Here is a 25,275-nt window from a genome sequence, read left to right on the forward strand (position 1 = left end):
AAAAAAATGCCATAAAGTACAAATTACTGTTTATTTGTTTGAACATCCTATATGTTGAATAGCAAAATGTGAAATAAATGGAAAATCCAAAAATTATAACATAGTATAAACGTTTAATTTTTTTTCTAAAAATGATTATTGCATTAGACTTGGATTTAAAATCAGGTGAGATGATTTTTAGTTTTTCAATATTTAGAAGTCTTATTTCATAAATGCATATATTGGTATGTGAATTGTCTTTGTTGATAACATACTACTATAAATCCACAATTTTAGTGTTTATATTTCCCTTTATTGTTTCAACAAAGTTTAATAGTTTAGAATGATGTTTGTACTTATTCTTTCCTTATTTAGTAGTAGTTCTGAAATTAAGTATTTCATATTCAATGAAAACTTACTTTAGAATATTTAAAAGCTCCTCCCTCCCAACTCTTTAGAGGTGAATTTACATTATGGATTTATTTCCACATAATGATAGCACACAGATTAGTTTTCTGATACTGATTTTTTGCAGTTGATAATGAAATGAATAGATTTTATTTGTGATCTGTCCTTATATAAAGATATCATAATTTTTTTTATATCGTAAGAAAAAGATTCTTAACTATCCTGCAACTGAGTGTATTTAACATCAAACTTGCAGCTTTTTGTGCCTTTAACAGGTACATATATGATAAGATGTTAATGGAAGCCAAAAGTAGATCTGACTGTTCAGAGAAATGGTTTTGCCAGATGTTTCTTCATTCAACAAATAATTAAAGAAAGCCAGATTCTGTTCCAGCACAGTGTACCAAAGTCTTGTTCTCATGAGCATGTCTATAAATTTAGGTCAATTTATATAGGCTGTTTGCATCCTATTGGCTATAATTAGCTGAGTATTGATTGAAATATTGCAAATATCATACGATATTAGGAATTAAAAAAAACAGATTGTCTTTGTATATGTATTTTTTAAACACTAAGCCAAGTTTGGGATTAGTTTAATACTCCCAAGTTATTCAGCCCAAGGGAAAGACAGATTTAACAGAATGAGAGTAAATGAAAAAATCTGTGCCATCATTGAGCTTCTTTTGTAAATTTACAACTCTTGAGAAAAGCTAATTAACCAAAGCATATCCTGTCTTACTTTTTTTTCTAAACGAGAATACAGGAATACATATGAACTGAGTGGAAAAATGTTCAACTACCCTGTTTGTAAGGAGACTTCCTTTTCTTTTCTCATTTCTATTTAAAATAAATCCTCAATATTATATGTGTATTTTTGTAATATATAGTGAAACCTGTTTTATTTAGACATAGAAACATAAAGATTTCCAATAGTCTAGAGCTAATATACACTATCTGAAGCTAATAGATTAACCACAGAATTGTTGGTTTCTTGAGCAAAAGTCAGTGCTTTTGAAACTAATATTCACTATGGCATATGAGCAGTCAGTATTCTGTTTATTTTTATTATAAGCTTTATACCTGTACAATTTTATTACATGTTTATAATAACCTACATTAAGGTAGTGCTTAAATTTTTATTGAATGTGATAGCCAAAGAACTATGTTTAAAAGGCACATTAATCTCAATATGGCATCCATATACTGAGTAGCATAACCTTTATTATGGTTTTTCTTAAACTTTTAAATAATATTTCAATATCAAGTCAAATTCTGAAGAGAATAAAATCTGCATTAACAAAAATGACAAAATTGTGTACCAGTGCCTCTAAAGCAAAGTCTAAAGTCAAACAGTTTTTAGTAACAATAAATAAATAAATAAAAATACTCCAGGGGTTGGGGACTGAGTGGTAGATCACTTGCTGAGCCTGCACAAAACCCTGGTTTTGTTCCCTAACACTGTCCCCTCCCCCCCAAAAAAAGACACTCCAAAATGTTCTAAAAGGCTATCTATGCTATAATTGTATAAGTCTCTTTCCCCTACCCATTTTTATAGTTCTATATTTTCCTTCTCCTCATTTTTTGTGGGGATTTTGGGGGGTGCATTATAATTGTACATAAACTAAATTTCAGTAAGTATTAATAAGATTATATATTTTGTAATTTCCCTTTTCTCCAAACACATTAATACAGAAACTTAGTAATATACCACTGAATTCAGGAAACATTGATACACCAGAGTATGCATTTTAATAAGTAGTTACTGCTAAGATGTGAAAGAAAAGGAAATTTTCCTGTAGTAAAAATTTATTTAGTGCCACCCCCGTCTTTATCTGAAGTAACCAGTTATTGATGATGATGATGATTTGATTTTTCTCCACTTTTTTAAAATTGGTGCCTGATGGTGAGATTTGTTGTTACACATTTGTACATCAATATAACAATGTAATTTGACAAGTATCACTTCCCAGCACCTCCTCCTTTCCGCCTCCCACCCCTACTGATCTTCCTCTAATTTTCATTAGATTTGCCCCCACCTTTCTTTTCTTTTTTCTTCTTTAGCTTCCATATGAGAGAAAACATGACCCTAGACCTTCTGAGATCAACTTTGTCTGTTCAACATAATGGTCTCTAGTTTTATCCATTTTCCTGCAAACGACATAATTTCATTTTTGTTTTTGGCTAAATAGAACTCCATTGTGTATATATGTACCATATTTTCTTTACCATTCACCGGTTGATGGATACCTAGGCTGATTCCATTGTTTGGCTTTGGTGACTTGTGCTGCTATAAACTTGGGTATGTGTGTATCACTGTAGTATGATGACTTTAATTCTTCAGGATAAATACTAAGGGGTGGTATAGCCATGTGGTTCCATGCCTGGTCATTGGAGGAACTCTGTACTTCTTTTCATAGTGGTTGTACTAATTTACAGTCCTACCAACAATGCAAAGGTGTTCGCTTTTCTCCACATCCTTTCTAGCATTATGTATGTATGTATGTATTTTGTACCAGGGATTGAGCTCAGGGGTACTTAACCACTGAGCCACATCTCCAGCCTTTTTTGTGTGTTTTATTTAGAGATAGGATCTCACTGAGTTGCATAGTGCCTTGCCATTGCTGAGACTGACTTTGAACTCGTGATCCTCCTGCCTCAGCCTCCCGAACTGCCAGGATTACAGGCATGCACCACCAAGCCTGGCTATTATTTGTATTCTGTGACTGCCATTCTGGCTGGTATGAGATGAAATCTCAGTGCAGTTTGATTTGCATTTTCCTAACTGCTAATGATGCTGAACATATTTTTATGTATTTGTTGACAGTTTGTATTTCTTCTTTTAAGAAGTGTCTAATTCATTTGCCCATTTATTAATTAAGTTATTTGATTTTTGGTATAATTTTTTTAGATTTTTTTTAATATATTCTAGATATAAATCTGCTGTCAGAAGAGTAGATAGCAAATATTATCTCCCTATTCTGAGGGTTCTCTTCACTTTCCTAATTGTTTCCTATGCTGTGCAAAAGCTTTTAAATATTATACCATTCTATTTATTAACTAGACATTATTCCTGAAATTTAGGGGTCCTATTGAGAAAGCTGTGGCCTGTGCCTATATGCTGGAGTATTGACCCTACTTTCTCCTAGGAGTTGTATAGCTCCTGGTCTAATTCCTAAGTCTTTGATCCATTTTCAGTTTATTTTGTGGAGAGTGGGAGATAAGAGTCTTGTTTCATTTTTCTATATATGGATAACCACTTTTCCCAGCACTGTTTAAATAAATAAATAAACAGACAATTGCCTGGCTTGCTGGCCCACAACTTTACTGTAATCCCAATGGCTCTGGAGGCTGAGACATACAGGAGGATCATGAGTTCAAAGCCAGCCTCAGCAACTCAGTGAGACACTAAGCAACTCAGTGAGACCCTTCTTAAAAAAAAAAAAATACAAAATAGGGCTGGGGATGTGGCTCAATGGCTGAGTGCCCCTGAATTCAATTCCCAGTACCCAAAATAAAAACAAAAACCACTATTTTTTCTCTGTATATTTTTGGCACCTTTGTCAAGGATTGGATGACTGTAGATGTGTGGGTTTATCTGTGCCTTCTATTTGGTACCATTGGTCTGTATGTCTGTTTTTATGCTTATACCATGCAGTTTTTGTGAAGTAACCAGTTTTTTTTTCATGTTAGCTATTGAACAGACTTTTACTGCTATAAATTGATGCATCATCTGCATAACCAGATTCATAAAATCAAAGGTACTGTTCAACCAAATGTTCAAAATCTTGAAAGTAGTCTTGATTTCATGTCTGCTTTTATTATTTGTTCAAAACTCATGTAACTTCTCCTTGTAGTGTTTTTGTGGTGACTAGAATTAAGTTACTTCTAATAAATGACCCAGATGGCTTTTAAATCAAATCTGGTTAATTTCACTTATCTCTCCACCTACTGTTAAAACTCTGTTATTAATTTTAATTTTAGAGGTTTTAAATAACTAGTAACAGTTCTGATATTAGGGGAAAGTAATAGGATAAGGATGGTATTGGTAGAATTAAGAGAATAACATTGTACTGTTAGACATGATACACACAATAGTAACTGGTAAACACAATGTTTATACAATGATCTATAAGGTGAATATTTTTTTTAAGAGAGAGGGGAGAGAGAGAGAGAGAGAGAAATTTTAATATTTATTTCTTAGTTCTCGGTGGACACAACATCTTTGTTAAGGTGAATATTTTAAATCTTAGTTTACAGAATAAAAAGGCTAGAGATAAAACTTATTTGGCTGAGGTCTCATTTACATATTCAAAAAGTGGCTGTTTTCATCCCTTGCTTTTTACCCTGTTGATCAGGGAAAGATTCTTGTCATATGGCCATAGAGATGGCCAAATGCACCCGATGAGGTAGACAAGAGTTTATTAGTCACATATAGTCAATACCCTAGGGGAGAAAGACTCCACACTCACCAGGTCATATGAAAGTTACACTTAGGAACAGAGTGAATAAGGGCTGTGGGAGACTGACAGGTTTTATAGGTATATAAATTTATAGATATAATGGACTTGTTTGAATAATTCCTCAAGCAGGCAAAAAACTGAAACCTACTACTCAAGGATAAGCAACAACTGACTCTGACCCCTTTGATAAAGATGACTATTTCTAGGGTTCCTTTTCTTCTGGACCAGAGTAGGGAGTGAAACTTGGGCTTAGGTTATTCAAGGCCTTGCCAGTTTGACCAGAAGTCAAGAAGCACATGATGTGAAACGTGAATTTTACGTTTTACCCCACACTGACTAAACTGGGATTCAAATTGTGGATTTTCTGACTCCGGTACCTATGTTCATTCTACTTCTCATGATATTTCTTTCTTAATCTGGTATCACATCTTAACATTTTAATAGTAACTGAGTACTTTTCTTTTATGGGCATTTTTAGTCTTATTTCCTAAAGAATTCATAACACTGTAGCATCTGTTGTATTCTCATAAAAAACAAGAGCATACTTGTTTGTAAGATGTGTTATTCAGTTTTCTGTTAATATGAAAAAATACCTGAGAAAGTCAGCCTAAAGGAGGAAAAAATTATTTTGGCTCACAGTTCACAGGTTTCAGTTCATAATTGTTTGGCCTCATTGCTGTGGGCTTGTGGTAAGGCAGAATGTCATGCCCCTTGGGAGCACCAGATCAAAGCTTTTCACCTCATGCAGCCCATTAACCACAGAGACAGGAGAGGAGGAAGAGCCAGGAACAAGATATATCCTTCAAGGACAAGTTTTTAGTGACCCACCTCTTCCAGTTAGGCCCCACCTCTTAACATTTCCACCCACCTCCCAACAGTGCTACTGTTGGAGGACTTTCCAGATCCACACTATAGGAGAAGATAATTTAAGAACTTTTTTTCCATTTTAGAGGAAAGAAGTATGTCTTAATTATATCTTGATTTAGCTTTCTTCCACACAGAGCAAAAGTTTTTTTATATAGATTCTATCTTTCCTCCCCCAACTCTTGTTTCCCCATATCCCATGTTATTTTTATTAGAATGTCTTTACTTCCCCTCCACAGCCATATCACAAGCTGTAATGCTCCTCCATCTCTACAATTACATCTCCTATATTACAGCTTTCCTACTATTCCTGCAAAGAATTACACTCACCCCATCTTTCATCTTGATTAGGAAATACTTTACGGAGTACCTTGCATAATACTTTAGGTTTGGAGGCTAAACAAGATGCACAAAAAATAAGAGATGGTTTCTGCCTTTGAGACTCTGACTCTGGTGAACAGAAATAAGGATTGTGTACTGTTGGTAAATCAGTACACACAGATCTCATCATGCCCCTCCTTCAGACTCACAAGGCCATCCATGAGCTGGCTGTTCACCTGTCTCTGAAGCCCCATTTTCTGCTCCTTTTCCTCACTTTCAGTAGTCTCTGACCACAATGGCCTTCTTTCCAGTTTCTAAAATACACCAGGTTTTTATCTCTCCGGGCCTTTCTTCTTGGCCTGGAACACACTTCCTTTCATGTCTGGCTCTTCTTCCAGGTCTCATTCCACGAGTTAGGCTGGAAAAGATTTGAATTAAAAGGGACAAATATTCTCAAATTAAGTGGCAGATACTTTTCTATTTGTATAGTTCTAATATTTTATATTAGATGATATAAGTGAATTTTATGGTATTGTGAAAGTAAATTGATGACAGGCAATCATTGAGCTCTTGGGTATTAAAATTTTAAAGCATTTAAAATTTTCCTTTTTAATTTTATGTGTGACAAACATAAAATAATATGTGTGCTATAGTCTTGAAATGTTTACTAAATTAGGTATTGTGGCATATGGCCCAAGCTGTATATAAATAGAAAAGAAATGCTTATCATAGTTCATAAATTTGGTTTCAAACCATGAAAGAATCTGAATATAGGTTTATGCTTGTTAGGTTTATCACCATAGCTACAAATTTTCTAATAACAATATCAGTATTCTTATAAGGTTAGTGCCTTCTTTCCAGGCATATTTGAATACTCACCACAACACATACTGGTTAACTATGTTAACTATTATAGTAAGGAAGACAATGAATATCATTAGATTTGCCCCCAAATAAAGAGTTAGACCATTTTCCCAACAAGGTAATCTGAGGTTACAAAATTTTGAATAGGAACTTGGTTACTATACATAGGTTGATCAAGTGAAATATTTTCTATTCCTTGACATTGAGTTTGTTTTGATGTGAACTTTGAAAGCTATTGTTTATATAGGGTATTTCTCTGGGATAACATGATGACATATCCTCATGTATATTCCTCATTTATACTGCAAAAGGAAACGAAAAATTCCTTTCTAACTGCAACACAGATAGTTAAGGGGCAGTTGCCAGGAACCCAAGGACTGGAGGGGACAGAGAGTTTGTTATTGACCTCTTCCAGGAGATGCTGCCTAACTCAGACCCCTTTAAGCCTGAATCATGGAATTGTGCTGGGAATTCTCATGGATTTATGTTTGGATTAAGGTGGAAAATGGAAATGGAATTAGAATGCCAACTGCCCAAACCCTCTAGGACCATAAGAGATTGTAAGAGGGAGTCTCAGAAGACCTGGAATGTATCATACACACTCTTTCAATGAATACTCTCCAGCCTGTCTTCTAGCTTCTGTCCCTACCTCTCCCCTCAAAAGAGTTTGGAACCGCCATTAATTACACCAACTTTTGAAAAATAGAAAAAGAGGTGTATTTTTATGTTATGTGTTTAAGTGAATGAACAGCTTAAGCCAAAATGCATTGCGTTTCTCACCCGTGTCCCACCCAGTCCAGACGTACCACAGCACTCTCAGTGTGTTTAGCCTGCACGGATTGAGCTTCCTTGCTATGTAACCTACCTATATCAACAATTGATCTGAAAGACTCACCAATGGAACCAAAGAAACTGTTTATTATTTGTAGACATTCTTATCCTTTTTTAAAAAATAAATGCCTAGTAAGATACAAAGTATTGAATGCTTTTTAGCTCCGTGTTAACATTTCCACCTCAAAGTCTATATAGGCCCAGGTTCATACTTTGTGAATTCTTTGAGCATCAAAAGAGAAAAATTGTAGGCTGGGGATGTGGCTCAAGCGGTAGCGCACTCGCAGGGCATGCGTGCGACGCTGGGTTCGATCCTCAGCACCATGTACAAGTAAAGATGTTGTGTCTGCCGAAAACTAAAAAAATAAATATTAAAAAATTCTCTCTCTCTCTCTTAAAAAAAAAAGAAAAATTGTGTTTCTTGATAGAAAGGAAGTGGTCATAGATCATGCCAGCCAAATAAATATGCCAGTGCTTTGAAATACAGAGCTGTTGGATGAGATCCTGGGATAAAGGATTAAAGTAAGATCAACCTAAATGTTTCAGTCTAGTTAATTTGTATGCTGCTTAAATTTTTCACTTTTAGGAGAATAGCTTTCAGATATAAAATATCATGAAGGGTCTGAGTTATTGTTTGACTTGGCTTTAAAGATAATAGTAATAATTTTAAAAGATGTCCTGAAGATATTTCCTGCTGGATCATCCTTCCAGGTTTTTTTTCTTGCTCTTCCTAGATAGACTCCCCTCTTGACTCCCAGCAGTGTAGCTGAATATTTAAATCCTGAGACTTGTTTATTGTTAGGCAGATTAGTTTTCTGCTGAAGCAAACACAGAGAATTACCTAGAGACTATTTTAAAAAAAACCCTTGCCACTGGCATTTTAGTTAGAATTCTAGGGAGAGAATTGCCGCAGTCTGGCTGGGCACAATTCAGGAGCCACTTGTCAAAAGAAACAAACTTTATTTTTAAAACTATAAACGCCAAACAAAACAGCTCCTCAGGAAAAACCCTCAGAGCCCAACTGCCACTACCGGCTTCCACAAGCCTCTCCCGCCCACCCCAACAACCACCTCCCACAATCCTCCTGCTCTTGAGGCCGATTGGCTAGGTCGCGTGGGCGGAGCCAAAGAAGTCCCCCAATGAGCAGTTCCATAGTCTGAAGGGCAGGGAAACAGCCCAATGAACATGACCGCAGAGGAGCCAATCAGCTAGATGTTGCTGGGGCCGCTGTGAGCCAATCATCAGCTGGCAGTCTGAAGGGCAGGGAAACAGCCCAATGAACATGACTGCAGAGGAGCCAATCAGCTAGATGTTGCTGGGGCCACTGTGAGCCAATCATCAGCTGGCAGCTTGAAGGGCAGGGAAACAGCCCAATGAACATCACCGCAGAGGAGCCAATCAGCTAGATGTTGCTGGGGCCACTGTGAGCCAATCATCAGCTGGCAGCTTGAAGGGCAGGGAAACAGCCCAATGAACATCACCGCAGAGGAGCCAATCAGCTAGATGTTGCTGGGGCCACTGTGAGCCAATCATCAGCCGGCAGCTGGAAGTTTGCTGGCAGCTGGAAGTTAGCTGGGGCCCCTTTGGCTGCTGGGGCCCCAGACTGCGGCAGAGAATGGACTGTTTGGATACTGAGTTCTAGTAAAAAAGTGCTGAGATTTTTAGTTTGAAACTGAATTTCAAGCCATTTGACCTAGTGTTGTGTCATTTGGGCATTCTGAAGCCTCAGATAAGAACTAATACCAACTCTGGTGTTGGCAGGCAGCTGTTGTGCTTATCAAATGAGTTAGAGTTGTTGGAATACTGTCTACTTGATCAAGGATGGAAGAGTTGAGGAAAGAAAGCTTGATAAATAGAGGCTATTCCACCTTCTTTAAATAGGGATCAAATTGGCCCAATTGTTGGAAAGAAGCACAGACTGGTTCATCAGAGGAGCTGCTGACTTACTCTAAGGCTCATGTGGCTGAGGAAGGCTACCAACATTGCAGATAGATAGCATTGATTATCTTGTTTTTTACTGATAGCATATTCATTATAGTTTTATGCTATTACTTTTGAAAGGTAGTTTTAAACTGTATAACATTTGAGGCAATATTATGAGCTAAAGACTTTAAATATGTCATGCTTTTAATTGCTAAAAGCTGCGGCAGAAAATAACTCTCCACTTAGGAACTTTTGAAACACACTTACTATTATTGTAATACTTATGTTCAAGAACATTACATATTTATTTAAGTACTTTAAGAATGTTATTATAAAACTTCGATTTGTGATTTCAATTGATATTCCCAGGGTTCATATGATTAGTTAGAAGTTTAGATTTTAGCCCCAGACTTTTATATTTTTAACATTGCACCAAAGTGTAGCCTTTGTAATGCATGCTACACAAATAAAACCTGTCTTGGAGGAAAAGAACATGAATGCATTTTTTAAAATAAAGATCTAGAGTATTGTTACACTTACCAAACATTAAAATTGGGCTAGGAATATTGACTGAAAGGGACAGGTAATCAGGGAGAAAATCAGGCAAAACAAATTTTGTCATTAATACTTAATTAAATAAAGAGACATTTTAATGAACTGAAGAAATGAAACAGCTGGGGTTGTGGCTCAGTGGTAGCGCTCTCGCCTAGCATGTGCAAGGCCCTGGGTTCAATTCTCAGCACCATGTAAAAGTAACTAAATAAAGGTATTGTGTCCAACAACCAACTAAACAAAAATATTTTTTTAAAAAAAACTAAAACAATTCTTAACTTTAAAAAAAGTTTCATGGCTGATGTTCAAATAGAATTAATCACCAGTGCCATCACAAAAGGTCTCTATGGCTTCTTATAACACAGGATGGCATTATTGCTTACCTTTTAGCCATGTGATAAATTCTTAAGTATTAAGGAAGATTTGTTTTCTGATCCCAAGTATTCATAAAGATGTATGAAGCATTTTTATGTATCCTTATGTTTTCCTGTGTTTAAGGAAGAAAGTCTCGCTGTGAAGTGTAATTTTATTAATATAATTATACTAAATTAAAATATAATTTATACTAAATTAAAGTGCTTTACTTAGGGCACTGAGCTTTCTATGTGTGTGAATGTGGGGGTTTTTTCCCCTACAATATCTCCTTACAAAAACTTGTTTTATGAGTCTTTTTTTTTTTTTTAACATCACAGGCTTTTTTTTTTAATTCAAAAGAAATCCTCACAAGGTAGAATTTTGTAAACTAATAACTTAGCAAGTCAGATCATCTTCTTCTTGTTTTGTGTCCACTACTAGTTTGTATTCCAGAGAGGCTCAGATAAGTGGACCTGGTCAGTGGTTTCTGATTCCTTTATTCTTGGATAGCTCTGCCTGAGGTTTGCCTCAAAAGAAGGTGCTTTGAAAAAATGTTTGCTACACTTATATTTGTATATTTAATTTTGTTTGATAATACATCACATCAAATATCCATAGCAGTCAGGATCAAACCACATTTAGTAATTAAAAAGCAGCAATTTCTTAGATATGCATTACCTTCATGCCCCTATTAAATTCCCTCAGAATAACAACTCTTCAGTTTTTTCACATATTTTGGGCTACTTTACAGTCTTCCTTTCTGGCCATTTTCCTCCTTGTAGCCATTAATATATGAAGTTATAGTTTCTTTTCTCTTCTGATTCTGTCTCTCTGCCTAAATTATCTTATCTCTGCCTTTGGTTTTACTTACCACCTCTGAACTTAAAAGAAATTACTTCTTTCATATAATAAAGACACCAAGACCATCAGACCTTATGACTTAACAGATACTTAAAAAAACAGTCATTTGTTCACAGGCATGCAGGTTCTACTTAGGCCCTATAACATACTGGAAGCTGTTTCTTTTTTAAAAAAATATAGTTGTTCTCTGCTCCAAAACCCCAGCAATATTCATTGTGACTTCTTTTTTGGTGATTGACAGAGATTGCAAAGGTCCTGTACCATCAGATGCACTGATCACAGATGCCTAATGGCCTGAACCGACTACAGAGCCTTCCATTTTATTCTGGGTCATCTTTCCAAGTCTCTGACAAATGGGTAAAAAAATGGTATTTTAAAGTAAGGAATATGCGGCCTTCAAACTCCTAAGAAACCTATCTTGTATTAAAGGGTCGATGTTGAGAGATGTAACAACTTGTTCTTTACCTGAGAATATTTTCAGAATATCTCAGATCCCTGGACTCCTTACAAACTTAAGCAGTGTGCCTACCATACCCCTTAATTTTAGCAAGGTGTCTTTTGTTTGTGTTGCACTGGGCTGTTTGTGCTTTTCATTTCTTACCCATCAGATCTAGTTGATATGCTGTCATCAGTAGAGTAGTATGTGAAGATAATCTAGGCTGATTGAATTTTGAAGTTCAGGAGAATTGACTTTATTCTGGGACAAGGTATTATGCTGTTCCTGCCTTTGTGAAGATAATCTGCTTTTGATTCTCCCCATAGATAGAGACTGAGAAAAACTGTTGCCACATCAGTAACTAAGCATCACATGCCAAAGGCTATTTTATAATACCATGGCAACTGCAACTGGGCCTTCCACTAGTTTCAGATTATATGATCCATTATTATTATTATTATTCACATATTTTATTCTGTTGGGCCATGCAATATAGAGAAAGAAGCTATAATAAGGACCGCCACCTGTCTGCATCTTTAAGTCCTTAATAGTGGTGTTAACATATCTGCAACTCTTCCTAGTATATAGTGTTGCTTTGATTTAGTATCTTGATGGACGATAGAGTAGTGGGGGGAAAGTTTCAGGGACTTGTATTCAGCTCTTCTTTGAAAAATGATACCTGTTACCCATGTCAGAGAGCTAGTGTGAAGGTTTCCAGTTACACACTTGAATACTGGGGAAATAACTCCAAGATAAGTCTGCAGATCCTTTGCACCCATCATGAGAGAGATTTGGCCGATAGCTTCATTAATTATGTGGCTTCCATAAACTCACACTCTAACATGATAGCAGTTCAGGTACCCCAATATTTGGTGTAGTTTCATGTCCAGTTGTAGTAGTACTCAAAAAGCCTGGCTTTTCCTTTTTCCTTGTACACGTTATCCATGCAAAAAAAAGTTATTTACTCATTCTGTCTTTCTTTACACAGGCTTTTTCCTCTGTATGACCCATTTCTTCCTCTATGAAGATGTTATATGGTTTTCCTCACCAGGGCAAATCAGACATATGTTATTGCACTAAATGTCTTTTTTTCTTAATGCTGTTTATGATAATCGTTGTTTTGTTTTGTTTAAAATGTTTTTTATTCATCATTTAACCAACAGAGATGGTAAGCTAGAGCCAACCCAAGCTAAGATAGCCTCTAAAGACCTACCTCATTAAACAGGGGGAAAAAAAAAAAAAAAAAGAAAACTGGGAACTGAATTCTTTTCAGAGAAAACCATGCATGTATTTATACGTTGGCACCTCATTAAAAACTGCTTGGCAGCCAAGTGTGATGGCACATGCATAGTCCCAGATATTTGGGAGACTGAGACAGGAAGATCACTTGAGGCCATGAGTTCAGGACACCTGGGCAATCTTACAAGATCTCATCTCAAAAAACAAAACTGGTACCACACCACCACCACAAATACAGAGCATGCAGAAATCAAAGGGAGCTCTCCTGTAGTCATAAACAATTCTTGGTTTCACTGTGCAGTCTTGAGTGATCTCATCATGTATTTACTTTACAGATGCTTTACGTGTCAGAGTATCAAAAAATGTCCTGTGAAATAGGTGATGGTGGTTCCCTTAAGAGGAGTTTATAGGGAAATCATGCAGGATTCTTTAAGTACTTAATCCTGTTGTTTTCTCAGATACTTTTTTTTACCTGGGTTAGTAGGACTGCACTCACTGGGTGCCCACAGGCCTAAGGGAGGTGCCTCTCAGCAAATAGCAAGAAGAGGTCAGGGAGACTGAAATCAACTGAAACACCCCATGCTGGTTCTGATCTGTTCCATGTCATTCAGGATTCTGTAGAACTTAAGGCCCTGTTAGTTCTGTATACATATTTGCAGTTTAATGTCCTTTATTAACAGCCAATTTTAATTGTTTAAAAAAAATTCTTCCCACTTTGTCCAATTTGCTGTTCCCAGATGTCACTCCAAACTTCCACTCCCTATTAATAAACTGATTAATCATCAGGATCTGACTCATGGACCATTGAAAAAGTGTAGGGGCATTCTGTTTCCACTTTTCAACACATAAGGGACTTTCTCCTCCCTAAAACCCAGCATTAAGGAAACCAATGTAAATCTGCTCAGCTGTTGAGACTCTTCTTTAAGGAACCATTTGGAACCAGGGAGAAGGTTTTTCGTGATGCTTCTTACGGGGCCAATACTGATCTGATTGGTAATTCCAAATTCAGACAGCTGTGCCAAAAATCTTTACATTGCTTTGGAGCTCAAGAAGTAGAAGAAAGTTCTTCTGTCTGTACTGGGAACTATGAGACAGCTTACCTTAAGACTCCAGAGAGAAGAGTTCATCCTCAGGGAGAGGACTTGCAACCTTTCTCTAACAATTATTTCTTTATCTTAACTGTCTATGGTTAGTTAATGCCATTCTCTACATGAGTTCTTTGAGGATAGTGTCATTGCCTGTTTTGTTCATCTCTGTCCCTAACTTATTCCCTGGGTCACTTCATTCAGTTAATAACAATGTAAGGAATGAAGAATCAGATGATGAAATGGGGGAAAAAGAAAAATTTTCCTCCAAAATCAGGGTTCCTGTTTTTTTTTTTTATCTCATCTAAGAAACCTATATTTTCCACATTTTAGCATTTCTAATATTAATCACTTTGGGTCATGTAGCTATTGTGAGTTAATTATTATTTCCTGTGCATGTACAAATAATTTTGGAAAGGAATATAAACAGCTTGGAAGAAAATTTCAGAGATGCAAATGGAGTAATATTTCAAGATATACTGCATCAACATTACTCTTTATACGTCTATATTTTGTGGAAAAACAGCTGAAAAGGAATTCAAGATTCAAAACAGTTGGGACTCTTTGAGAAAGATTAATAATTTTATCGCTCCCATAATTGTGTGTGTGTGTGTTTGTGTACTCAGAACTGACATATTATTAAATATCACTGTTAAACTTATTAAGAGATCTCTTTCAGTAATAAACCATAAAATATTTTTATGTGATAAGAAGTCACTATTATAGTTTGGCAAGATTTTTCTTAGTAATTCATAAAATAATGGCATAACTTTTATGGTCAATGAAATATGGCACTGTGTAGTCATCCTCAGAAGCTTTGTTAACATAATATAGCCTTTCATGTGAATTAGAAAAAAGTATTCCTTTCTTTAGGCCAGAATAGCCTTGCAGTTGCATGTAAAAGACAGGTGGACAGAGCTCCAACTAGATTTCAGCTCCTCTTCACCACATGCTTCTGGGTAGAGGAAACCAGCACTATTAGATGTGGCAGCTTCAGCTATCCTCAAGTTTATGTAAGTTTTTGTAAAGAACAATTTTGTCATAGAATTTAGAACAGAGCATTATTTGTACTCAGACATTGCTGTCCTGTTTTTGAATGTTGTAATTAAGAAAAAAGGTTGTAGAAAAACTTTGTGACGTTATAGCAAACTATCAACATCAGTGTTCAGAGGAATACATATCTATTTTAAAAAATCACTCTTCTTTATCTAAGGCAGTTTTTTCCTAATGGCTAAGCCTGTTGTGAAGAAATTTTTATTTGTGGATAACAAAGCATTTCTGGGTAGACAGGAAGTCTAGCAGAATTTAATTTTGAATGAATATGTCCAGGTCAGTGACCTCATAATCTTTTTAGACTGAAACTCTGGCCATGAAGCGTTCGTTCCAGTCCTACCCTTAGGAACTTTGGTCAACTCCTGAAAGACATGCCTGCCTTTGATGTTTAGTGTTGGATGTAGCTCTTTATTTTTATGTCCTTGGCAGTGTTTTTGTTTGTATACTTTGGAAATACTTTTTACGCTGTTGTTGTCAAAAATTTAACTTTTACAACCTTATTTTGGCCAGATCAGCAAACATATAATGGAGGTTTTTAATAAAATTAGGAATAGTTTACTTACTTAATATTTTCTTATACATGGTCTAACATAAAGATTCTGATTGGAAGCTAATCAGTATATTCTTAGTAGTTCTCATTGTAGAAACTTACAGTTTTTTCCTTAAGTACTTGTTCTCTAAATACCTTCTATCTAAAATAAACTTCTCTTGTGAATTAGAAAATGATATAATTTATATTCAAATCTATCATCTAATTTTATGTAACACTTTTTCATGCTTATGATTCCTTTCTCTGTCCTTCCACCTTCATTGTAGTACAGAGAAATGCAGTTTATAATAACCTGACCTCTAAATTGCTGTCTGTGAGCATAATTACAAGAGATTAGAGGGGAAAGCTGCTACTCAAGAGATTGAGAGAGTAAGTCAGGAAGATCCAGGATCTTTGCTACCTGGTGGGAAAGGTAATGTCTTGAGTTTCAGTGCACAGCTCCGCCTATTTACTTCTTCTGCATCTCCCCTCTCAGCATTAACCACAAACTTCGATTTTCTGCCTTTTCTTTGGTTTTTAGAAATGTGATGTTATCTGTCATCCTAAAGTATCCATAGTGTTCAAGTGAATTGGCCCTTATTTAACTGCCCAAGATATGCTGTAGTATGCGACTGTGATGTATATTGGCAGGAAGAGTTTAAACTGGAGGAATTTAGGGTAACTGTTTTGGAGTTTCAAAACGTCAATAGGAAAACACCTTTCATTTTATGTTGTAATTATGTGTGTTATACCTAAAGCAATGAAAATGTTCATATCATGGAAGTAGAGAACATTTTATAAATGAATAGTTCATGGGGGATTTTTATTGTTAGCCACACTTTAAAATATCAACAAACTGCTTACATGGATTTCATAAAATTTGTTTAACAAAAGCAACACATCCTTGTCTTTGTTGACCGTTTCATTACTGTTATTTAGTACCAAATTACAGAATGGTCAGAAATGAGTGGATGAATTAAAACGTTCACTTCTCATCTTTAGCTCTAATTTTAAAAGTCTGAATGGGGTGAGAATGAGAAGCAGTGAAAGTTTGTGAGATTTTTGTTATATATGATTATATTTGTGCTTTTCTCGACTGTCCATTATCAATAATTAAAAGACAGTTACTCTTATTTTTTATCCAGACTGGAAAACAAAAAATAGCTGGTTCAATTTAATCTTTTCAACATTTAACTAAACCTAAGATCTTAATGACAGTTCCAGTAACACTGCAGGTTATTTTTCCTGGGGGACTGAAGGGCAGACCAAATTAGAACATATATCATGGTTAATCAGTTCTAAAAGTTTCTCTCATTTGACTGTTTTGAATTAACTAAACAATCCAGTAAGCAGTGTTTTTTTATTAGCTCAGTGGGTAAAAGTTTCAAAGCTGGCTAACAGTGAAATTTCCCATTTTTCACTGGCAGGAACCCCAGCCCCATAACGGGGAAGGTCCCACCAGTGTGAAGGCCCCACATGGGGACCCTTCCCCTAGTGAGGAAGTATACCCCTGAAGAGGAGTCTTCCTGGCCACTGGGCCTACTGCTACCCTGCCACGTGAGTACAGCAATAGTTTTGAGTACCTCAGCAATTTTTCCATTTCTTGGTGGCCATGCACCTGATATTAGAACTGGCAAGCCCTCTTCCTTTTCACCTTCTTAAACATTTCAGAAAATGGATAAAAGCCTCCTTTTGTTTTTTTAAACAAGTTTTTTTTTTTTACAAGTTTAATAAAAATAAATTGTTTGGCTAAGAGGTTAGGACTATAAGTTAAGGCGCAGTTAAGCATGATTAGAGAAACAATCTATACCTATTTAGAGAAGTTCTGTTCAATAGACTTTTATGAAGTGATGGAAATGTCCTATATCCGTGCATTTCAAAACAATAATCCCTAGCCAGTGTGGCTACTTACTCAACACTACAGAAGTCTAGTTATAGTTCAGTTAAAGAATATAATTTTTATTTTATTCCATTTTTATTCACCAGTAGTATGTGGCTAGTAGCTACTAACTTGGACAGTTTGTGTCTACATTTAAAACATTGCATGCCTGAGATAATTAGCCTCTATAAACTTTCCTATAGATGTACCTCTTTATCTCTTTTTCTATTTCTTTCTTTTTTTCCTTTTTCCTATATTGGGGATTGAACCCAGAAGTGTGCTGCCTCTGAGCTACATCCCAGCCTTGTTTTTTATTTTATTTTGAGACAGGATCTCTTTAAGTTGCTGAGATTGGCTTCAAATTTGTCATCCTCCTGCCTCACCTTCCCTGAGTCTCTGGGATTATAGGTGTGCACAACTGCCTGCTGTTTACCCCTATTTCTTTATTATCCCAGGAAACCTTGCCTTGTATTATATTAATAATTATAATATGATTCTCTAAGAGAAAAGAAATACTTGAACTAAGAATTTTCATTTCAAAATTTATTCACCCAAATAGATCTTATGTGGTTTTAATTACTATATGATATTAAGAAAATTATTTAGTCTTAAAATTACAAAGTAATATCTACTTAAATACATCAGCTTTATTTTCTGCTTTACATGTTTTAATTTGCAACTTCAGTGTGTATATAGAAATGATTACACATATTGCAATAACTTTCATTTTATTATTCCTTTTTAATGAGAGTATAAAACATCTTACATTAGAGCAGTATTGCATTGCTGTTACTGAAACATTAAATTTAGTACACATTAATTATAATATGGTATAATAAGTTTCAGAGTTTAGTTCTGGTAGGTAGATTTCTGAAATTTCAAATTAATTGAATTTTTAAGTTTACCTGCTGAGAGTAAATTTACTTTCACGATTCACCATCATTAAAAGTTGCTTACATCATAAAATGTTAATAAGGGAAACCATAGAGAATATATGGGAACTCTTTATACTGTCTTTCTAATTTTTCTGTAAATCTAAAGCTATTCTAAAATTTTCTAAAAATTTTAAAAATATTGTCCTGCCATCCTTTTTTTTCCCTTCATTAATTTAGCTGTGTGTGCATCTAAAACAAAAATTTTCAGATTAGTAATAAAGTCTTATTGCATGGCATCCTCAAAACTTCCATGAAATTATTATCATAATTTTACAAATGAGGAAGCTGAAGCATAGATAGAGTAATTTGAGCAGGGTTTCTCAGCTGGACAGTGGATGAACCAGGATTTGAATCCAGGGAATTTAGATCTTAAGACAGTGTTTCCAGTGACTATACCATGCTGCTTCCTAAGCAGCCTTAATTATGCATTGTAAATTTTGTCTGTCCACTATCAGTGTAGCAGGACATATTCTTCACTGTAGGAAGTCCAAAATAAACTGGTAGTCTGATATTAATTATTTTTATAACAGAAAAAATGGAGGTGTGCTTTATTTCTGTTATAGTGACTCAGATTTTATTCTCATACATTGGTTAATTATTGAGTGAGTAATATGCTTATATTCTTCACAAGAAATGTGTATGTTGGTGGGGTTTTAAAAAATAGTTTTGGGGGCTGGGGTTGTGGCTTAGTGGTAGAGCGCTCGCCTAGCACATGTGCAGTGCCGAGTTCAATCCTCAGCACCACATAAAAATAAATAATGTTTTTAAAAAAATGTATTGTGCCCAACTACAAATAAAAAATAAATATTAGAAAAAACAGTTTTTTGTTTCTTAAAGGTAGTGACCACCCAGGCACAGTGACTCATACCTATAAATCCTAGCTACTTGTGTAGCTGAGACAGGAAGTTTTCACAAGTTCAAAAGCAAGACCCTCTCTCAAAATAAAAATATGAAAAAAGAAGTGTGGGAATGGAGCTCAGTGTTATACCGTGTCCCCTTGGTTCAATCCCTAATACTGCAAAAAAAAAAAAAAAAGCAGGAGGCAGGGTGGGATAGTGGCCAAGAATGAAAAAGGGCAAGTATATATAAAGGGTAGGGGGGGGAATGGATGTGATTGCTTATCTCAAAAAGGTAAATTTCTAAAGAACATGGAATAATATATGAATTACTTTAATTATTTTTATATATTGTTTTAACCATATGCTAGTTAAAATTATTCTAACTAGACATTATAAATATTTGATTGTTAAAATTTAAATGGAAAATTTGTTGGTGAATTTTTAGCATCTCTCTGATATATTTCTGGGTTTTGGAGGGTATACATTTGGCTGAAAATATGAAAGAAAAATGATGGAGTAAGCTGCAGAGTTCAAAAATCGTTGCAGCAGAATATGTTAGTTCCTGTAGTCATTTAATGTATGTTATATATCCTTGGGTAGATTCATATTTTCAACAGAATGATATATATCAATAGCTGATATATATATATATATATATATATATATATATATATATATAGTTATAGTTATATATTTACTTGTCAGCAGGAGAAAAGATGGAAATACTTTAAGAAAATCTGAATCATAAAAGAATTTTATAAAAACTATAATCATAAACAAGTGCATTCTTTTTTCATTTTTCAGCACTGAGGACTGAACCCAGGAGTGCTCTATCACTGAGCTACACTCCCAGCCCATTTTTTTTGAAGCAGCTGGCACTTTTCCAGTGATTCTTGCTAAGACTGTATATTTTAAAGACTATTAAATTTTTTGATAGATAAAATTCAAGGCAAAAGTCATGTTTGGAAAATAAAGGAATTTTAAAATTTAGTACATACCAAGCAATTAAAATTTTTATTTAGATTGTTAATTTAGAATGACACCTCAACTTGATCCAGTTATTTTTTATTAGAACAGGTGATTCGTGTTATTTAAAGTAGTTAAATGGCTTTTACATAATTCTGTGTTGGGTAAAGGAGGACAAAGTCTTTCTCTCTGATAAGAGAATGACCAACCTTTTAATGCTATCGTTCTAAAAAAGATGGAATACAGCAAGAGACCTGGCTGGTATAACCAAGGAGGGGGCAAGAAGGATTTGAAGTCCTGTAGTTTATTCTAAAATGCCAGTGGTCCAACAGATAGTTGTAGGATGGACAAGTTAATTTTATGCTGTTGGGTTCTTTTGCTCAGATAACAACTGTATATCCTAGATTTCCTGGAACAAACCAACTTTTGATATTCCATCCCATTTCTTTCATTCGTCCACTCATACTTCTTAATCTGTCTGTTTTATTTTAAAATAGAGTACTTAGAAATAGAGATTCTATAACATATGATATATAAAATTTTTGAAATGTTTGGTATCAACAAAGTAACAAGTGTGCATATGACTTAGGTCCATAAATTTGAATCTGCCTTTATATAACCAGCAAGTACTACCTCTGGTGGTATACTTTTCTTCTTTAGTGGGTACCATTTTAAATGTTTCAGTTAAATCATCTAGTTATAGTTTTCTACTAATTAAAAGTATGGACTCTTGTTAAAATGAACACAAAGTATTTTTAAATTCATTATTTCTATTGGAAAAAAAATATGTCCTCAAGCTCTTAAGTGGTTTTTGTTTTTCATGGTGAGGAAAACATGTTATTATCTTTAACCTGATTTTGAAAAGAGGGTTGGTATGAATGTGACTTAAAGGAAGTAAAATAGAATACCCAAAATATTAGCAAAAGAAACAACTTTCTGGTATAATTTTTCTTCTACTATATTTGCTTCTCATTTAAAAATTGTATAAATATTTGAAGACTAAAACAGGTGTGTAGACTTACAGTTTGGGGATGTTAAAAAAACCTATTGTATGCTTTTCAGAGTCTGGAAAGGGAATCATTGAAGATCCTAATAAAGTATAAGTTAAAATGTTTCATATAGCCAGGCATAGTGTTGCACACCTATAATTCCAGCTACTTGGGAGGCGGAAGCAGGAGGACTGCAAGTTCTAGCACCTAGTATTATGGCTTTCTATTCAGGATGTATTGGCACATTGGCACAGGAAACATGATACTTTGGTTAGAGAGGAACTCCAATCTGAGCTTATATCATAGTGGTGATGGTTACTTCCTAAAGAAGACATACATATCTGAGAGTAAGCAGAATGTCTGTTATGAAGTAACTTTGGAAGTACAGTTTTCTGTATTCTTTAGTTTCAATGTAGAAAGACAGCATATCTGGGATGTTTACAAATTGTGTAAAATTATAATCCTAAATGCAGGTATTTAACTTATTAGAATAATAGTCACTAGAATTTAAGGAGAAGATTAAAACAGGTGATTTTATTCCTCAGTTTAGTTCTGTTTGGAGTTTTTGTTTGTTTTATGCAGAACTAGGGATTGAACTCGGGGGCACTCTGCGATGATCTGTTAAACTACTAGCCCTTTTTTATTTTCATTATTATTTTGAGACAGGGTCTCGATAAGTTGTTGAAGCTGGCCTCAAATTTGTGATACTGATGCCTTAGGCTTCCAAGTCACTGAAATTACAGGCATACCCCACTGTGTCTGGTTCTTTTTGAGTTTTTTTAATAAGCTTATGAATTCTTAGATATTCATTAGTTACTCTAAAATTTAATTGACTTTTAAATTTTTAATAGTATTTAAACAGTAATTTATATGTTTGTTATTTTTTATTTTAGCATTTTTTTATTAGTTACACATGACAGTACAATGATCTTGACAATTCATACATTTGAATCAAATGGGGTATAATTTCTCAATTTTTTCTGATTGTACAGGTTGCAGAATCACATTGGTCATACAGTCAACTATATACATACAAAGTGTTATTGATTTATGGCAGAATCCCTGTTAAAATGAGTTTTTAAGCCCAACATGATGATGCACACCTGTATTCTCAGTGACTTGGGAGTCTGAGAGAGGATGATTGCAAGTTCAGGTCCAACTTCAGCAATGTAGTGAGAGCTTGCCTCAAAATAAAAAATATTTAGGTTGGGAATGTGGCTCAGTGGTTAAGCATCCCTGAGTTCAATCCTCAGTACTAAAGTAAAGAACTTATTATTTTTGATTAACAAAAAGCTTTGAGAAAGAAAGACCTAAGTTTGGGTTTCCAAAGGCTTCCCAATATGCAAAGTAAGTTGAAACACAACTGTCAACAGGGCTATAATTAATCAATTTGTCCATACGAAAAATACCTTTTGTGCCTACCAGATAAACAAAATAAATGTCAGTAAATCATAAAGGAAGCTAATTATGAATTCCCTGTATTTTACATATATTCTGGTTTGATGATTCAGATTCTATCTTATTTATTTGCAAATGGTATCTTGAATTAGATTTCCATTTGGCTTCCATTTTTTTATCTTAATTATATGTGGTCACACATTTTTTAAATTAAACACAAATCTGTATTCACACATTATAAACCTCTAATTAAAGTTTGCAAATTCTGCCAAATGCTTCTCCCCCCCACCCCAAATAAAAGCAAATCTACCCATGGTAAGTAAGTTCTATAGGGTTCATCCTTTTACTTGTAGGAGTATTTTTTTTAATTTATTTTTCATTTTTCAATTATTTTGTAGATAATAAAACAAATTTTTTTTTCATAAACAGTCTGGTCGTTGGCAAGGCACTAAAAGAGATGAGAAATGCTAGCAGGAAAACTTGTAACTAATATACATATTTGAATTATATCCTCAATGAATTCAGTTGTCATTAAAAGCTGCATGTAATTGTGAAATTTTAGCTCTTTTCCAGTTTTTATTTATGAGAAAATTAGTGGTAAAAGAAGCATAACACTTTTGTAAATGGACCCACCTTTATGAAACAGAATTTAAACTCTCCAAAATATGAAGAGGAAAAGAAGCACACAACATTGTGTACTAGGGGAGCTATATAAACACTCCCATGAGCTCTGCAGTAACCCTTCTTTTACTTTGAGGTCTGTCAGACAAACTCAGCATACAAACAGATTAGTCATGTCTTGGGCCATATTAAGTTGTTAAAGAATTTTCTGGAAAAGGTTTACCAGTTTGTGTAGGGAGCCATTTTGCCTGACTTAATCATGTTTTTTAGAATTTTTGTGATCTGTAAAACTGTGGTCTAGAATGAAGCCTCCATTTCTCAGTATGTTTTCTATACACTAATAAATTAACATATTTGTATTTGCTTTTTTCGGGGGGTGGTACCAAGGACTAAATTCAGGGGCACTCATCCACTGAGCCACATCCCCAGCCCTTTTTAAAATTTTATTTAGAGACAAAGTCTCACTGAGATGCTTAGAGCCTTGCTTTTGCTGAGGCTGGCTTTGAACTCATGATCCTCCTGCCTCAGCCTCCTGATATTCTAACTCCACCCATTGAGATTACAGATTCATTAGCTTTTAAAATGGTGCTGGAAAAACTGGAAATCCATATGCAGCAAAATGAAACTAAAGCCCTATCTTACCATGCACAAAAATCAGCTCAGAGTGGATCAAGAACCTAATAGAAGTCCCTGCACCTAATAGAAGAAAAAGTAGGCCCAAATCTTCATCATTCTGATTAGGCCCCGACTTCCTTAACAAGACTCCTAAATAACAAGAAATAAAATCAAGAATCAATAAAGGGATGGATTCAAACTAAAAAGCTTCTTCCCAGCAAAAGAAATGATCAATGATGTGAACCAGAGACCTAAATTTTGGGAGCAAATTTTTGCCACACACTGATCAGAGCACTAGTCTCCAGGATATATAAAGAACTGAAAAAACTCAGCTCCAAAAAAACCCAAACAGGCTAAGGAGCTGAACAGACACTTCTCAGAAGAAAAATGTTCAACATCTCTAGTAATTAGAGAAATGCAAATCAAAACTACTCTAAGATTTCATCTCACTCCAATCAGAATGGCAGTTATCAAGAATACAAACAATAAGTATTGGTGAGGATGTCAGGGAAAAGGCACACTTATACACTGCTGGTGTATGTTGGGGAAAAGGCACACTCATACATTGCTGCAAATTGGTGCAGCCAATCTGGAAAGCAGTATGGAGAATCCTTAGAAACGTGGGATGGAACCACCATTTGAATCAGCTATCCCACTTTTTGGCCTTATATCCAAGGGACTTAAAAACAGGATACTACAGTGACTCAGCCACATCGATGTTCATATTAGCACAATTCACAATAGCCAAACTGGAACCAACCTAGATGCCCTTCAGTAGATGATCGGATAAAGAAACTGTGATATATATATATATATATATATATATATATATATATATATATATACACACACACACACAGTGGAACATTACTCAGCAATAAGAAAATAAAATTATGGCATTTGCAAGTAAATGGGTGGAGTTAGAATATCATGTCAAGCAAAATAAGCTAATCCAAAAAAAAAACCAAAGGCCAAATGTTTTCTCTGAAAGTGGATGTTAATCCATAATGGGGAGGGGGGGCAATAAATGAATGGAGGGACTTTGGAGGGGCAGAGGGGAGGCGGAAGGGGCATGGGGGTAGGAAAGATGGTGGATATCATTATGATTGTAATGATACATATCATTATGATTGTAATCATACACGTATGATTGTACGAATGGTGTGACCCTACTTTGGGTATAATCAGAAAAGTAAAAAATTATGCTCCATTTGTATACAGTTATTTGAAGAGCGTTCTGCTGTCATGTATAACTGATCAGAACAAATAAATAT

At 35.0% G+C, this 25,275-nt stretch overlaps 1 protein-coding gene and 1 pseudogene across 2 annotated transcripts in view; one reads left to right on the forward strand and one right to left on the reverse strand.

Annotated features, from left to right (window-relative positions):
• Window positions 1-25,275, forward strand: part of LOC113194873 (ubiquitin-conjugating enzyme E2 E2) — a 289,096-nt gene that overhangs the window by 163,912 nt on the left and 99,909 nt on the right. The gene's annotated exons all lie outside the window — the stretch shown is intronic.
• LOC113195077 (COMM domain-containing protein 7 pseudogene) lies at window positions 13,656-14,219 on the reverse strand (annotated as a pseudogene).

This window comes from Urocitellus parryii, chromosome 3 (assembly GCF_045843805.1).
Source record: "Urocitellus parryii isolate mUroPar1 chromosome 3, mUroPar1.hap1, whole genome shotgun sequence".
Classification (NCBI taxonomy): Eukaryota; Metazoa; Chordata; class Mammalia; order Rodentia; family Sciuridae; genus Urocitellus; species Urocitellus parryii.